This window comes from Hemitrygon akajei, chromosome 21, assembly GCF_048418815.1.
Source record: "Hemitrygon akajei chromosome 21, sHemAka1.3, whole genome shotgun sequence".
Lineage (NCBI taxonomy): Eukaryota > Metazoa > Chordata > Chondrichthyes > Myliobatiformes > Dasyatidae > Hemitrygon > Hemitrygon akajei.
In genome coordinates, this window is record NC_133144.1 from 35154750 (window position 1) to 35171203 (window position 16454).

The following is a 16454-nucleotide window of genomic DNA, read 5'->3' on the forward strand; positions in this document are numbered from 1 at the left end:
TAAAAATATCATTACCCTCAGAATTACAACCCTCTCATTATCCTGGTCCATGGGAAAAACACAAGCAGGGTCTAAGCAGACCCTGCTGGGCCACCTCGGGGAGGATATCTAACGATTAAAGGCCCAAAACACCTGACGATCCGAGGATGCATTACTGATGATGTGTCGCAGTGCACACCCGGTTCGTTGAACCAAGTGGTGTCGGACCACGATAATGAAAGGGCATATGGATGTTACACTGGGATACCAGCAGTCAGCTAAAGTGTCCCGAAGAACCAGCCAACTCAAGCTCTTTAGCAACACATGCAAAATGCAGGAAGAACTCGGCAGGTCAGGCAGCATCTGTGGGGAATATAGTCAATGTTTTGGTCCTGAAATGTCAATTTTTTGGCTGAAATGTCAACTGTTTATTTCCCCTCAAAGGTTCTGCCTGACCTGCTGAATTTTGCCGGAATTTTGTGTGATTTGCTCAAGATTTCCAGCACCTGCAGAATCTCTTGCGGCTCTGTGGCACTCAATTTTTTTTTTCCATTTCTAGGACCTCACTTGGCTCTGGGCTCATTATCCAGGGAGGGTGGAATTTTGACTGGAATGTTTCCAGGTCTTGAAGGGTTAAATACAAGCACGTTGCAAACTTTCATCGGACTATAAGTGCCTGGAATAGTTATACAAAAGGATAGTACAGTCAGTGGGGTGGGGTGCAGCTGGATTTCCTCCAAAAGAGAAACAGAGAACAACCCAACCATAATGGAATTGCAACTTGGCCACTGAAACTGCATAAATCATTTGGCTGCTATGGCGATTGGCCAAGGTGTTCCGAGCTGAGTTTGTTAGATTTTCTTTTGTTAAGGTCAGGTCATTAAGGTGGTAAAAGACAATACAAGCGACTTAGGTGCAGTGCTGTGCTATATGAATGCCAGATCAACTTTGTAGGCTTGAATAGCATCTTCTAGTCACTATACCCTCCATTATTCCAATAGGCCACTATTCTGCCCCCTCCTACTTGTCCAATTCTCCAATGAAACCCACATTTATGACTTTGGCTCCCAAAACACTGAGAAAGGTGGTGCCAGAATTGCACGGCTATGGTCTCAGTGCACGTGGCTAGTTTGTGACAAGGCATACTCAGTGTTGCAACCATTTCTTTTCATGTTATATGTCAATGATTTGGGTGATGGAATTGATGGCTTTGGGGCCAAGTTTGCAGATGATACAGATAGCTGGAGGGTGAAGTTTATTGTCATTCAAGCATACACATGTATACAGTTAAATGAAACATCATTCCTCAGGCCAAAAAGCAAAGCACAGTACATAAGCAGTAGTCACACACAGCACATATAGTCCGATCCATCACATATAGTCAGAAAATAATATTAACACTGTCCCTGAATGGCATTGCCTCAAGACTGACAGGTTGACATAAAGTGCCAGGTGAACGTTTATGTAAGACAATGGCATGTCACTGGCACTATTACAATGGTGCTAGAAAGTTTGTGAACCCTGTAGAAGTTTCTCTATTGCTGCATAAATTTGACCTAAAATGTGATCAGTCTTAAAACTAGGTAAAGAGAACCCAATTAAATAAATAACACAAAAATTTCACGCTTTTTCATTTATTTATTAAGAAAAATGATCCAATATTACAGGTATTTGTTGGAAAAAGTATGTGAACCTCTGGGCTAAGGCCTTCTAAAAAAAAGCTATTTGGAGTCAGGTGTTCCAATTAATGAGATGAGATTTGAGGTGTGGGTTGTACAAGCGCCCTGCCCTATAAAAAAAAGATGCACAAAGTCAGGTTACTGACAGAGCCTGCCAGATCTCAGGAAAGATCTGTTTATGTGTGCCATGCCTTGATCAAAACTTTCAGAGAACCTTAGAAGAAGAATTGTAGAGATGCACGAAGCTGGAAAAAGCTACAAAAGCATTTCTAAAGACCTGAGTGTTCATCAGCACACAGTAAGAGAAATTGTCTACAAATTGAGGAAGCTCAGTAATGTTGTTACTCTCGCGAGGAGAGGATATCCTGCAAAGAGAACAATGTGCATTACTAAAGGAGGTGAAAAAGAACCTAAGGGTAACAACAAAAGACCTGCAGAAACCTCTAGAACTTGTTAAATTCTTTGTCCGTGTGTCCTCTATAAGAAAAACACTGAACAAGAATGGAGCTCATGGCAGGACACCAAAGAGGAAACAATAAAAACATTGCTGCACCTCCTAAGTTTGCAAAAGAACTACCTGGATGTTCTACAATGCTTCTGGGACAATGTTCTGTGGACAGATGAGATAAAAGTTGAACTTCTTGGCAGAAAAGCACATTGCTATGTTTGGAAGGAAAAGTGCACTGCACACCAACACCAAAACCTCATTCCAACTGTGAAGTGTGGTGGAAGGAGTATCAAGGTTTGGGGTTGCTTGCTGCTTCAGGGTCTGAACAGCTTGCATTCTCTGAAGAAACAATGAATTCAAAATTGTATCAAGATATTTTACAGGAGAATGTCAGGATAGCAGTCCGTCTCCTAAAGCTTAATAGAAGTTGGATAATGCAACAAGACAATGATCTAAAAGTCAAGAGCAAATCAACAACAGAATGGTTTAAAAAGAAAATTCATGTTTTGGAATGGCAAAGTCAAAGCCCTGACCTTAATCTTATAGATATGTTGTGGAAAGACCTGAAACAAGCAGTTCATGCAAGGAAGCCCACCAACATCCCAGAGCTGAAGCAGTTTTGTGAGGAAGAATGGCCTAAGATTCCTCCAAGCTAATGTGCAGAGCCAATCAACAGTTACTGGAAATGTTTGGTTGAAGTTATTGCTGTAAAAGGGGGTCACACCAGTTACTGCAAACAAAGGTCACATACTTTTTTCAACAAATACACATAATATTGGATCATTTTTCTCAATAAAAAATGAATGAATATAATATTTATTGTGTTATTTATTTAATTGGGTTCTCTTTATCTAGTTTTAAGGTTTACGTGAAGATCTGATCACATTTTAGATCACATCTATGTAGAAACAGAAAAATAATACTACAGCATTCACAAACCTTCTAGCACCACTGTTTAATAAATCAAGCAGTCATATGTAAATATGTGAAACAAGGCAGTAGGCAAATGGGAACACCTTAACCTGTCCAAGTTACACACCATCATGATTAGGAAATATATTAATCACAAGAGATTCTGCAGATGCTAGAAATCCAGTACAACACATGAAAAATGCTGGACAAAATCAGCAGGTCAGGTAGCATCTATGGAAATTAATAAGAAGTCAACATTTCAGGCCGAGACTCTTCATGAGGACTCATATTGCTGGTTCCTCATCATGGCTGGGATTAAATCTTAAATCTTTCTACACAGTGACAGCATGGGAGACCTTCACCAGAAGGATGACATTGGATGAAGACTGCTTGTCACTGCCTTCTCAGGACTGAGAGGGTTGAGTGGTCATGCAGGAGACATATAGATCCTGAAACTTTTATTACACTAGAACTTGGAACTTTTCTTGGCTAGTATCCATAACCTTGGTCCTTGCCATGGTTTTACAAGAAAGTATAGAAGCTCATCCACTTCCATATCAATCACAAAATAGTAAAGACCCAATATAAACATATACTTTTGAAGGCTTTTCCAGTCTCCTGTAGATGAAAGCTAGCTACTGTTGGTACATTGTACAGTTTCATTAATCTTCCTTTTAACTCCAACCTGCAGCAGAGACAGAATAAAAATAATAAGGAAATCCTAGAAAGCATGGGGCTGAACATTAGCAACCATCAGACTAAAACATCCTACCCAATGTAGTAACCAACTTCCTTTTAATTTAATCTGAACAAATGCATTTTATGGTGCTGTTTTTATAAGGTGTCCCAAGGCATTCAATGTATTGCCACTTTAAATTAAGTTTGGGATGATTTGCATCCACTGCTGTTTGATCTTTGTCTAACGAGCTGCCCTGTAGCTTTGCCACAGCAGTAAAAGGTGAGCTTTGTTTCTGAACACAGTTTGCTAAACAAATGGAGTGAATGGAAATTCTAGTGGGAAATGAAGTTTGTGTTAAACTTCTCTCTCACTTGGACTTTGAAACCAACTGAATGTAACGTCATTTCTAGAATTAATTAATGGCAGTTGTGGAACTTAGATGTAGGCTTGAAGCACAGCTGAGAAACAGGCAACCAAACTCAAGGCCAGGAGATTGTCCTGAGTCTCATCTGCTTGAACCCCAAATATCACTCACCTGATCTCAGTATAGGGTCCTTGCCACATATGAACTCTAAAAAAAGAAGCAATTTTCAACACTTTGAAGCATATGGATCAAATGCAGGCAAATGGGACCAGCTCAGGAAACTTAATTGGCATAGATGAGTTGAGTGTAGAGCCTGATTCCATATTACATAACTCTATGACGCTTATGGAAACAATTGGAAGAATATTTCCAAGAAATTTTAGGTTAATCAGTATTAGCTATCCTCATTCTATATCTGATATTACAGAATGAAACTAGGCAAGAGTTGGACAACAGGTAATGTTATGGTAATGTTCCAAAAGAGTAGGTTTAGTTGAGAAGGACAAAGAAGGATTTTCCTTTTAGAGCAAGAACAGAAACCAGGTCAGTGGGACTCAAGCTGACATGGATACAGGTTTGGGAGGGAGCAGCATGTTAAAGAACTGTGGAGAGAAAGACAGAAAATTTTTCAGTTGCTGTAAATCAAAACAGAAAATGTTGGAAATGCTCAACAGGTCAAGTAGTATCCATTGAAAGAGAAACAGAGACAATATTTCATGTCAGTGGCCATTTACCTGCTTACCTGACCTGTTGAGAATTTCTACCACTTTCTGGTTTTATTAATGTCAATGATTTGCAATGACAATAGATAAGCAGGATTTCCTTTGAAGAACTGGTAATGGAGAAGGGAGAAGATATACATATGACATAATCATGAACAACATTAACAGAAATGGAGGTCAGTAAGGGAGATTGTCTAGTCAGTCAATCACATTGAGGGAGGAGTTCAAGGGACAGGAAGTAGACCAAACAAATAGAATAAGATTATCTACAGGTATGTAGGAAAAAAGTCTCATGACAGCAGATTGTTATAAGACTCCTGAGGCAGCCATGGGTCCCTTATAAATTGGTGCAGGACAATTCATAATAGGTAGGAATATTCTGTGAATGCCTTAATGGAAAGATACATGTTTCTTGAGAATTACTGGAGAATCAAGGGTTCAGCGCAAAAGCGAATGTAAAAGGAGACTATTAATCTAATTTCCATGTGGCATTATTTTGTGGTATTATTTCCAGTGAGACTGTACATTGATATCAATATAGCATTTGGATACTATGCCCTGATGCACCTGCAGTTTAGCTTCCAGTGACCTGTGTGCAAGGACACCCAGTATTTAGATTTTCAGAAGGTTTCTGATATGGTTATTGAATCTTAGAGGCAATGACTTGTACAACACAAAAACAAGGTCTATTGCATCCATCGTGACCCTTGCACTCACCTATACTAATTCCCTTTACATGCATTGGATTTATGGCCTTCTATATTTTGGCAATTGTAATGCTTGTCTAGATGCTTATTAAATATTTTTGAAAATATCTGTCTCCATTACCTTTTCAAGCAACATATTCCAGATTTCAAACACTATGTGAAAAACTTCCCCCTCACATTGTCCTCATACAGGAGCTTACCGGATGAGAGAAGAGCAGATGGATTTGGACAGAGGGTTGGTTAACAAGGCAGAGTAGAATTAAACTAGTCCTTCTTGGGATTAATAGGTTGCACCCAATATGGTAACAAGTAGATTAGTGTTGGGACCTAACTACTGACAGCCTGTATCAACGATATTACTCACAGGTAATGGGAACAAATATTACATTTCCAAGGCTGTTAATGTTAGACTAAGTGGAAATGTTAATTTGTAATGAGGATGCTGTTACGTATTCGGGCAACAATAATATAGATGAGTTAGGCAAGGGGTTTTATAACGAATAACACGTTTATTAAACACAGATAACAAACCCCCCTCAAAAGTAAACAAACCCAAACAATGATCCGAGCTCAGCTGCTGACAGCTGGTCAGACAGTTCTTGATAGCTTTGCAGTCTCAAACAGTCTTTAAAGTAGTATTGAAAAAATACAGTTCTCCAAAGCGAATTGCCGAATGAAAACAGTTCAAAGAACGATATGCCGACAGTTCAAAAGCTCACGGTACTTTTAGAAGGAGAGACTTTTTAAAGCGATGTAAATTCTCTTCCACGTCGATGTCCTTCGATTCCCAGCGTCGAACTCCCACGTCGAATTTTATTAAATATAACAACTTAAAGTGACTGACCTTCCTTCCACAATATTCTCAATCTCCCGCTTTTCCAGCGGAGACTATCGTGAGAATAGTAAACGAAATCCTTCCGAATGAGGATCACACAAGGTCGAAGTCAATCCATCGAAAATCGATTCTTCTTAATTTGTCTTCCAAGCTTCACTCTCCCTTGGCAAAGAAACCGTTGGCTCTGACCTTTTAAACTTTAGGCATTATATAAAACTTCATTTTTAACTAAACTGCGTCATCACATTAAATCACACAGTGATATGAAGTCATCTTGGCAAATCCAGCCACGAACTGCCCCACCCGACAGGGTGGGTCTCCCTTTTATACCCTGTAGAAAAAAACCTGTCACATGACCTCTACTGGCGGGAAAATGACATCACTCCACCATTACCTCATGTCCAGTATAACTTCAACCCCAGTCACGTGACAAGGGTACCACTGTCACGTGTCACGGGTACGTAACACCTCCCTCCAAAAAAAAACATTTTTGGTCTGTCAAGAACAAAAATTTTAACAATTACTTACAAGAAAAACAAATGTATAAATTATATAACATACACAATATACAATACAGTAGGAGTGTTACAAAAAAAAAACCACTCCAAAAAAAAACATTGTACATTCAATATCGAGATAGACAATCAGCAACCACATTATCTCTACCTTTAATATGAGTTATCACAATATTGTACTCTTGTAACATCAAACTCCAATTTAACAATCTTCTGTTTTTGTTTTTCATCTTACTCAGAAAAACTAACGGATTATGATCAGTGTAAACAATAAGTGGTTTTTGAGTTGTACCAACATATACCTCAAAATATTCCAAAGCCAAAACAAGAGATAACAATTCTTTTTCTATTGTTGAATAGTTTCTTTGATGCTTATTAAATTTCTTAGAAAAGTAAGCTACTGGATGATCAACCTCATCACCCTCATTCCTTTGCATCAATACTGCTCCCGCAGCTTCATCACTAGCATCTACAGCTAATGAAAAAGGTTTTTCAAAGTCAGGTGCCTTAAGCACAGGTTGTTCACATATCATTGTTTTCAATTTTTCAAATGCTTCCTGACAAAACACTGTCCACACAAACTTCACATTCTTCTGCAGAAGATTAGTTAATGGAAGGGCAACATTAGCAAAATTCTTACAAAATTTTCGATAATATCCTACCATTCCCAAAAACCTTCTGAGAGTTTTTTTCCCCGTTGGAGTGGGAATCTCCAAAATTGCCTGAACTTTTGCCTGAACAGGAGCTACCTTACCTTGACCCACAACATAACCAAGGTAAGTCACAGTAGCATGTCCAAATTCACTCTTGGCTAAATTAATAGTCAAGTTAGCTTTTGAAAGCTTTTCAAACAATTTCTCCACCGCAATAATGTGTGCTTCCCAAGTATCATTTCCTGTCACTAAATCATCAATATAAGCATCAGTATCTTTCAAACCCTGAATTACAGAATTAATCATCCTCTGAAAAGTACCTGGGGCATTCTTCATCCCAAATGGAAGAACATTATACTCATATAACCCAGATGGAGTTACAAATGCAGAAATCTCTCTACCTCTGTCCGTTAGTGGAACACACCAATACCCTTTCAATAAATCAATCTTTGTAAGGAACTTTGCTTTTCCAACTTTATCTACACAATCATCTACTCTAGGAATTGGATATGCATCTGTTTTCGTTACAGCATTCACCTTCCTATAGTCCGTACAAAACCTAATACTACCATCAGGTTTTGGCACCGTAACACATGGCGAACTCCAATTCGAGTTAGAATGTCTAATAATATCATTCTCTAACATGTATTCAATTTCTTTCTCAGCAAGTTCACATTTTTCCATGTTCATTCTATATGGATGTTGTTTAATAGGTTTGGCATCTCCAACATCTACATCATGTGAAGCTATAGTAGTCCTTCTCGGAACATCTGGAAACAAATCCTTATACTTAAAAATCAATTCCTTCATCTGTTGTTTCTGCTCTAGCTGTAAATGTGCTAATTTCTCATCCATATTTTCCAAAATAGTCGAATTAGGTAACCTAACAGAAACAATGTTAGATTTAGAATGAAAGTCAGATGAATCATCTATCATGTTCCCAGTTAAATCCAACTCATTCTCACTAACCACAACAGTCACAGTATCAGATCGTTTCTCAAAATATGGTTTAATCATATTTATGTGGCAAAGTTGTGTTGACCTTCTACGATCTGGAGTTTTTATTACATAATCCACATCATTAACTCTAGACACAATTTCATAAGGTCCATGAAATCTAGCTTGTAAAGGATTTGTCTGCACTGGGAAAAGAACCAACACCTTATCTCCAGGCTTAAACATCCTCATCCTAGCTTCCTTATCATACCAAGTCTTCATTTTCTCCTGAGCCAACTTCAAATTTTCCTTGGCTAAGCTACAAGCTTTATGTAACCTGTCCTTAAATTTCAAAACATAGTCCAACAAATTAGTATGCACTTCCTTACTAATCCATTGTTCCTTCAATAAAGCTAAAGGTCCTCTAACTCTATGCCCAAACACAAGTTCAAATGGACTAAAACCTAAAGATTCCTGTACCGATTCCCTTACTGCAAATAAAAGTAAGTTTATACTCTCATCCCAGTCACCTTCATTCTCCACACAATATGTCCTAATCATATTCTTGAGAGTAGAATGAAACCTCTCCAAGGCACCTTGCGATTCTGGATGGTATGCAGACGAAGTAATTTGCTTAGCTCCCAATTTATAAACTATCTGTTGAAACAATCCAGACATAAAATTACTACCTTGATCAGTTTGTATTTCCTTAGGCAATCCAAAATAAGTAAAGAATTTTATAAGAGCCTTCGTCACAGTTTTAGCTTTTATATTCCTAAGTGGTACTGCCTCTGGAAACCTAGACGAAGTACACATGATAGTCAACAAATACTGATAACCAGTTTTTGTCTTTGGTAATGGACCAACACAATCTACAATAACTTTAGAAAACGGTTCACCGAATGCTGGAATAGGTTGTAATGGAGCTACTGGTGTAACCTGATTTGGTTTACCCACAATTTGACAAGTATGGCACGTCTTACAAAACATCGCCACATCTTTTCTTAGACCAGGCCAGTAAAAATGTTTTAAAATCTTGTCCACAGTTTTCCTTACCCCTTGATGTCCACCTAAAGGCACACTATGAGCTAAAGTCAAAATCTCATTCCGATAAACTTTAGGAACAACTACCTGGTAAACAACATTCCATTCCTCACTTGCAGGAATTGTAGGCGACCTCCACTTCCTCATCAACACTCCTTTTTCCAAGTAATATCCTACTGACACCTTCTCAATTTCACTACCTAGTAAAGCTTGTTCCCTTAATTTTACAATCTCAGGATCTCTATTCTGCTCTGCTATCATCTCCTTCCGTGACAGAGATAAATCTTCATAGTCAGACTTACTCCCAGAACCTTGTTCAAACAACGAAGGTAAGAAAGTCTCTGACACATCCTCAAAACTCAAATCCTGAGTTGAACAGTCATGAGTAACAACCTCATTCTGCACATCAATCTTTTTAGCCATAGCTCTAGTCACAACACAAGAAGAATCTGTGTTAGAATTCACCTCTGGTTCCTCTGATTCCATTGTCAAATGCACTTCAGGAAAAACTTGTCCACCTGCCAAGTCATTACCTAACAATAAAGAAATACCCCTCACAGGTAAGCTATGCTGTAATCCTACCTTAACAAATCCTGTAACTAACCCTGACTTTAAATTTACTTCATGTAAACGTACAGGCATAAAATCACTTCCAACACCTCTTATGTAATTCACCTCACCAGTATCACTCTCTTCATTAAACTTCAACACACTATCTAACATCAGTGATTGAGAAGCTCCAGTATCCCTAAGAATCTTTATTGGCACCAGAGTAGATCCTTCTTTCAAGGATACAAACCCTTCAGTTATAAAATGATCATATCCCTTTCTAACTTTGTCAGACTCTAACAAATCCTCATTTGTGTTTACCAAACCCTGTAACTTTACAGGTGCTTTAGTATGTTGCACACAAGCATCCGGAACTGCTTCCTTCTCTTTCTTTTTCAATTTGAAACAGTTAGCTATTACATGGCCAGGCTTCTTACAATAGTTACAAATAAGACCAAACTGTCTTTCCTTCACAGGTTTTCCTTCCTCCTTACCTCTCTCATTAACCTCTGATTTAATTTCTGATTTACCTGGAGTCTCCATATTATTTTTCCTCTTAAAAATTCTACCCTGAGGAAATTTATTCTTATGGATTAAAACATACTCATCAGCTAATCTAGCACAGTCCTGCAATTTATCAGTATCCCTCTCATTTAAGTAGGTCCTTACTTCAACAGGAATGCTTCTTTTAAATTCCTCCATCAAAATCAGCTCTCTCAATGTATCATAGTCCCCATTTACATTTTTAGAAGAAACCCATCTCTCAAAACACATAGCTTTATCATAGGCAAATTCCACATAAGTCTTTTCCACAGACTTTTTCAAACTCCTGAATCTTTCCCTGTACGCTTCTGGGACCAATTCATACGATTTGAGAATATTTTCTTTCACAATATCATAATCTAATGCTTGCGCAGCAGTTAAAGCTGTGTAAACGTGTTGTGCCTTGCCTTTGATTACACTCTGTAATAACACTGACCATTTATCTTTCGGCCACTCTGACATCCGAGCAATAGTTTCAAAATGTTGAAAATATCTTTCCACTTCTGTTTCACTAAATGGAGGGACCAATTTAATTTCTTGGCTAGCAACAAACGGTTTTTTTAAATCAGCAGACTGTTCTACAGACCTTAATTTCTCCATTGCATATTCAAAATCTCCCTGCTTTTGCTCAGCTTCCAATTTACACCTTTCTAACATCATTTGTTCGATTTGCAACTGCATCTCCAGATTACTTATTGGAAACGATTCTAAAATCGATTCTTCAAAATGACCCGAAGCCACAAAATGTGATGCAATCTTTCTCTGTATTACAGCTTTTGATGTAGTTGGCAAAATCCCTCTAAGATGCAACCGACTAGCAAGTTCAGAGACTTCAGTTTTTTTCGCCTTCGCTAACAAATCCGCGACTGGCGAATCCAGAAACTCATCAATATTCATCGTTGCCGAATACCACTCACAAGCCAAACAAACAAAAAAAAATCGAGCAATCCCCGTTACCAAAACACCGACTCAAAATTCAAAAAGCTTATTAAACTCAAACAAATTCAATCCCGGACGAGCCCCCATAATTATGTTACGTATTCGGGCAACAATAATATAGATGAGTTAGGCAAGGGGTTTTATAACGAATAACACGTTTATTAAACATAGATAACAAACCCCCCTCAAAAGTAAACAAACCCAAACAATGATCCGAGCTCAGCTGCTGACAGCTGGTCAGACAGTTCTTGATAGCTTTGCAGTCTCAAACAGTCTTTAAAGTAGTATTGAAAAAATACAGTTCTCCAAAGCGAATTGCCGAATGAAAACAGTTCAAAGAACGATATGCCGACAGTTCAAAAGCTCACGGTACTTTTAGAAGGAGAGACTTTTTAAAGCGATGTAAATTCTCTTCCACGTCGATGTCCTTCGATTCCCAGCGTCGAACTCCCACGTCGAATTTTATTAAATATAACAACTTAAAGTGACTGACCTTCCTTCCACAATATTCTCAATCTCCCGCTTTTCCAGCGGAGACTATCGTGAGAATAGTAAACGAAATCCTTCCGAATGAGGATCACACAAGGTCGAAGTCAATCCATCGAAAATCGATTCTTCTTAATTTGTCTTCCAAGCTTCACTCTCCCTTGGCAAAGAAACCGTTGGCTCTGACCTTTTAAACTTTAGGCATTATATAAAACTTCATTTTTAACTAAACTGCGTCATCACATTAAATCACACAGTGATATGAAGTCATCTTGGCAAATCCAGCCACGAACTGCCCCACCCGACAGGGTGGGTCTCCCTTTTATACCCTGTAGAAAAAAACCTGTCACATGACCTCTACTGGCGGGAAAATGACATCACTCCACCATTACCTCATGTCCAGTATAACTTCAACCCCAGTCACGTGACAAGGGTACCACTGTCACGTGTCACGGGTACGTAACAATGCAAAGAGGCTTAGTGAGGAAAAGCATTGGTTGAGATAACATGGCAGATGGAGAGCAATGATGAAACATGTGAGGTTATCTGCTGCTGTAGAGAGCAGAGAAATTTTGAGTGTTTTTAAAGGGTGTAAGACTGGATATGCTGAGGCTAAGCACATTTGCAATGCCCACATTTAAGTCTGCTGACAATAGCAAGGTCAGCAACTTTAAATTCCTCGGTGTAATCATTTCAGAGGATCTATCCTGGTCCAGCTGGTACTATAAGTGCCATTACAAAAAAAAGCACAGCAGTGCCTCTACTTTCCTAGAAGTTTGCGAAGATTCAAAATGTCATCTAAAAGATTTACAAATTTTTATAGATGTGTAGTGGAGACTATACTGACTGATTGCATCACAGCCAGCTATGGAAATACTTGAAGAGAAAAGCCTACAAAAAGTCATGGATACACCATGAATAAGGATCTCCCTTTCACTGAGCACATCTACACAGAGGGTTGTTGCGGGAAAGTAGCATCCATCATCAAGGACCTCTGTTATATCTGTTCTTAGTAAACACAAACAGTGTGGGTAAAAACACTGGCACATATTTATTTACAGGACATTCCTGTCGTGGCTTCAACTCAACTTGAACACGTGCAACTCACTTGCCAATGTCACTTCCGGTTCCTGGTGACACACTGGGAACTGCAGTTCTTTATTATATACACACATAATAACACATCTTCCCCTTTAAAGGAAAACCAAACACATTACTATGTCCTCGTAAGCTTACAAGAAACAAACAATGATTTCCAACAAAGATATTTTTATTAACTTCAATTGTAATGAGCAAATGCAATCCTTTATTCACTCATCAACTTTCAATCACTCTCTGAGGTGGTTTGATGATCCTTCTTTGTCTGCTATGAGTCTCCTTTCATTTGCTGTATTAATATTATTGTCTCTCTGAGAACTTTAAAGAACAAGTTTTTTTCATATCTGCTGGCCCCTTTGGTGTACTGACAGGCCACATGTCACAGCTATGGGCTACATAGTCGCTTGTCAGATGTGTTCCTCACTCCACCTGAATCTGGTAGAAATGTGGAGCAACTTCCTTTTGCGTGGACCCTGTGCTGGAATTGTGATCTCAGATTTGCACTTGGTCTCCAGGCTGCAGGATTGGTAGGCTTTTTGCAGTCTTGTCATGATATTGTTTTTTGTTTTTCATTCCCTTTCTCTTTAGCCAATTTGACTTTGTGTGCTCCTTTAGGTGTTAACAGGTTTTCATGCACTGGAAAGTCAGTGTGTATGTATTGCCCCATCAGCATTTGGGCTGGTGAAAGGCCATTCTGCAGTGGCTCACTTACGCAAATCTGTAGACTTTTGTGGAAGTTCTCTGGTCTATTTTGCGCTTTCTACATGAGGCCTTTCAGTACCTTGATCAAACTCTCTACTAGGCCATTAGATTTTAAGTGATGTGGCATTGAAGTTATATGTCAAATCCCCCAATCACTGGCAAAGGACTCAAGTTCACAGCTCAAAGATTGTGGACCATTGTCTGATACCACTTCACATGGAAATCCATGCCTCAAAACACAGCTTTCAGGAAGGAGATAACCACTTTGCTGGACACTGATTGCAGTGTTGAAACCTCTGGGTAATTGGAAAAGTAGTCTGTTACCATATTATGACTCTTCCATTGCAAGCAAACAAATCCACTCCAACTTTAAAGTGTAGCCTGTCTGGTACAGGGTGTGGTGCTTGCTGCTTTGGTCCGAGGTAAGGCTTATTCCACATGAAGCAGTGGTAAGGCTGATATTCTGCTTCACTCTTCACCAGTACATCACTTTACAAGCATTTTATTTACATTTTTCCTCACCAGGATGTCTTTCGTGTATCTTCCAGAGCATTTCCTTGCATAGCAACAGGGGAATCACAAATCTGTTCCCTTTATAGACTGTATCTCCCACTACTGACATCTCAGCTCTGCATGCCCAGTGGTCCAGAATACACATTGGCCATCCTTTCTGTATTGTCTCTTTGAGTACTTTTATTGTTTCATCTGTCCTTGCTGCTATCCTAATCTTCTCTGTTCTATTGGGAGATATTGGAATGGAGGTGACGATTATGTCAACATGGGCCTGTGTATCAGGACTAATGTCTTGGTCATCCTTCTCTTTCTTATTGACCACTGGAGACAGTGCATCAGCAGCAAACATATATTTTCCTGGTGTGTAGATCATCTTCATGTCATATTTCTGCAGCCATATCAACATGCGCTATATCCTCCTGGGACAGTCATTCAGTGGTTTGGACATAATTGAGAAAAGTGCTTTATGGTCTATCTCCATTTCAGAAGCTTTTCCGTAGATATACTGATGGAATCATTCACATCCATATGTGCTGGCAAGAAGCTCTTTCTCCATCTGTGTATAGTTGGCTTCCACACTTGTTAAAGCCCTTGATGCACAGGCCACAAGTTACCATGTGTCACCATGCTGCTGCAGCAGTACTGATCCAAGGCCATATCAGGACACATCAGCTGAGATTCTAGTACACCTTTCTGGTTCATAAAACTTCAGCATGGGCTCTTCAGTTAGAATATTTTTCAGCCTCTGGAAACACTCTTCATGCTCGTGAGACCAAATAAACCAATTTTGCTGCTCAAGGAGTGACCTCAGTGGTGCTGACACAGTAGACAGTCAAAGGAAGAACTTAGCCCGGTATGTTACTATCCCCATGAAAAGTTTCACTTCCTCTTTGTTTTAGGGCCTTTCCATATACTCAATGGCTGATGTCTTTCCTGGATCAGACTTCACTGCCTTTCCTATGTCTTAACACAAAACTCACATTTCTCTTTATTTAATTTCAAATTGACATTCCATGTCATGTCTATCACCTGTCTCAGTTGTGCTTCATGTTCTTCCTTGGTGAACCCCCCAGACAATGATGTCATGCATCATGGTCTCAACACCAGGTATACCCTCAAAGATCATGTGGATGGTTTTATAGTAGATTTCTGGTGCAGACAGAATCCCATACAGTAACCAAGGAAAATTATATCTTTCCTCTGATGTGTTAAAAGTACACAGTCTCAAACTTGCCTCATCAAGCTTCATCTGCCAAAACCACTTGGCACCTACGAACAGGGACATAATCTCCTCCCTTGTTGGCAATTTAAAATGCTCTCTCTTAATGGTTTTATTGAGATTTCTTGGGTCTAGACATATCCACAATGCTCTATTTTTCTTTTGCACAATGACCAGTGAGCTCACCCAGTCTGTTGGTTATTCAATTTTCTGTATCCATTCCAAGTATGCTACTTCTTGTTTAAGTTAACCTTTAAGTACAATCAGAATTTTCATGCATGCATAGACAACAGGAGCTACTGCCTTATCTATATGAAGACATCAGTGTGCTCTTCCATGAGTGAATTGTGGTCGTCTCTGGACTGTGGAACCACCACAAAAGCTCTTTTCACCAGGTTGATCTTTTTACATGCACTTAGACCTAGTATTGGCTATACTCACTTTTCACTGATCAGTAGTTGTGCCTTTAGGTGTTGCCTCTTGTGTTTGGAGGTCACTATACAGCCCCATTTTAATGGAAAGTTCTCTTCAGTATAGCCTGTCACACTTAACTTGACTGGGAATATCTTGCTCTTTAATTTGAGAGTCTGGTTAACAGATTCATCTGGGCTCTGATGACAAGCCTGAATGGAATGTCTATCTCATTCACAATCATTGGAAAAATCCATTCTGCTTTACCAACACCAGCACACTGTAGAGAGTCTACAAAGACTTCCTCCATTTCCTCAGCATCCATGTGCACCTTTCTCTTGGTAGTTCCAGCATTGCAGCACTTTGCAAGACGATTCTACTTCCCACAATTATTGCAGGACTTTCCATAAGCAGGACCTGACTTTGGAGTGTGCTGACATCCACATTTGCTACTCAAGTCTACCTCTCTGCTTCACTATTGCTTTGGGCAATGCCTAGTGCCCTGCCCCTCTGTTTTCCCA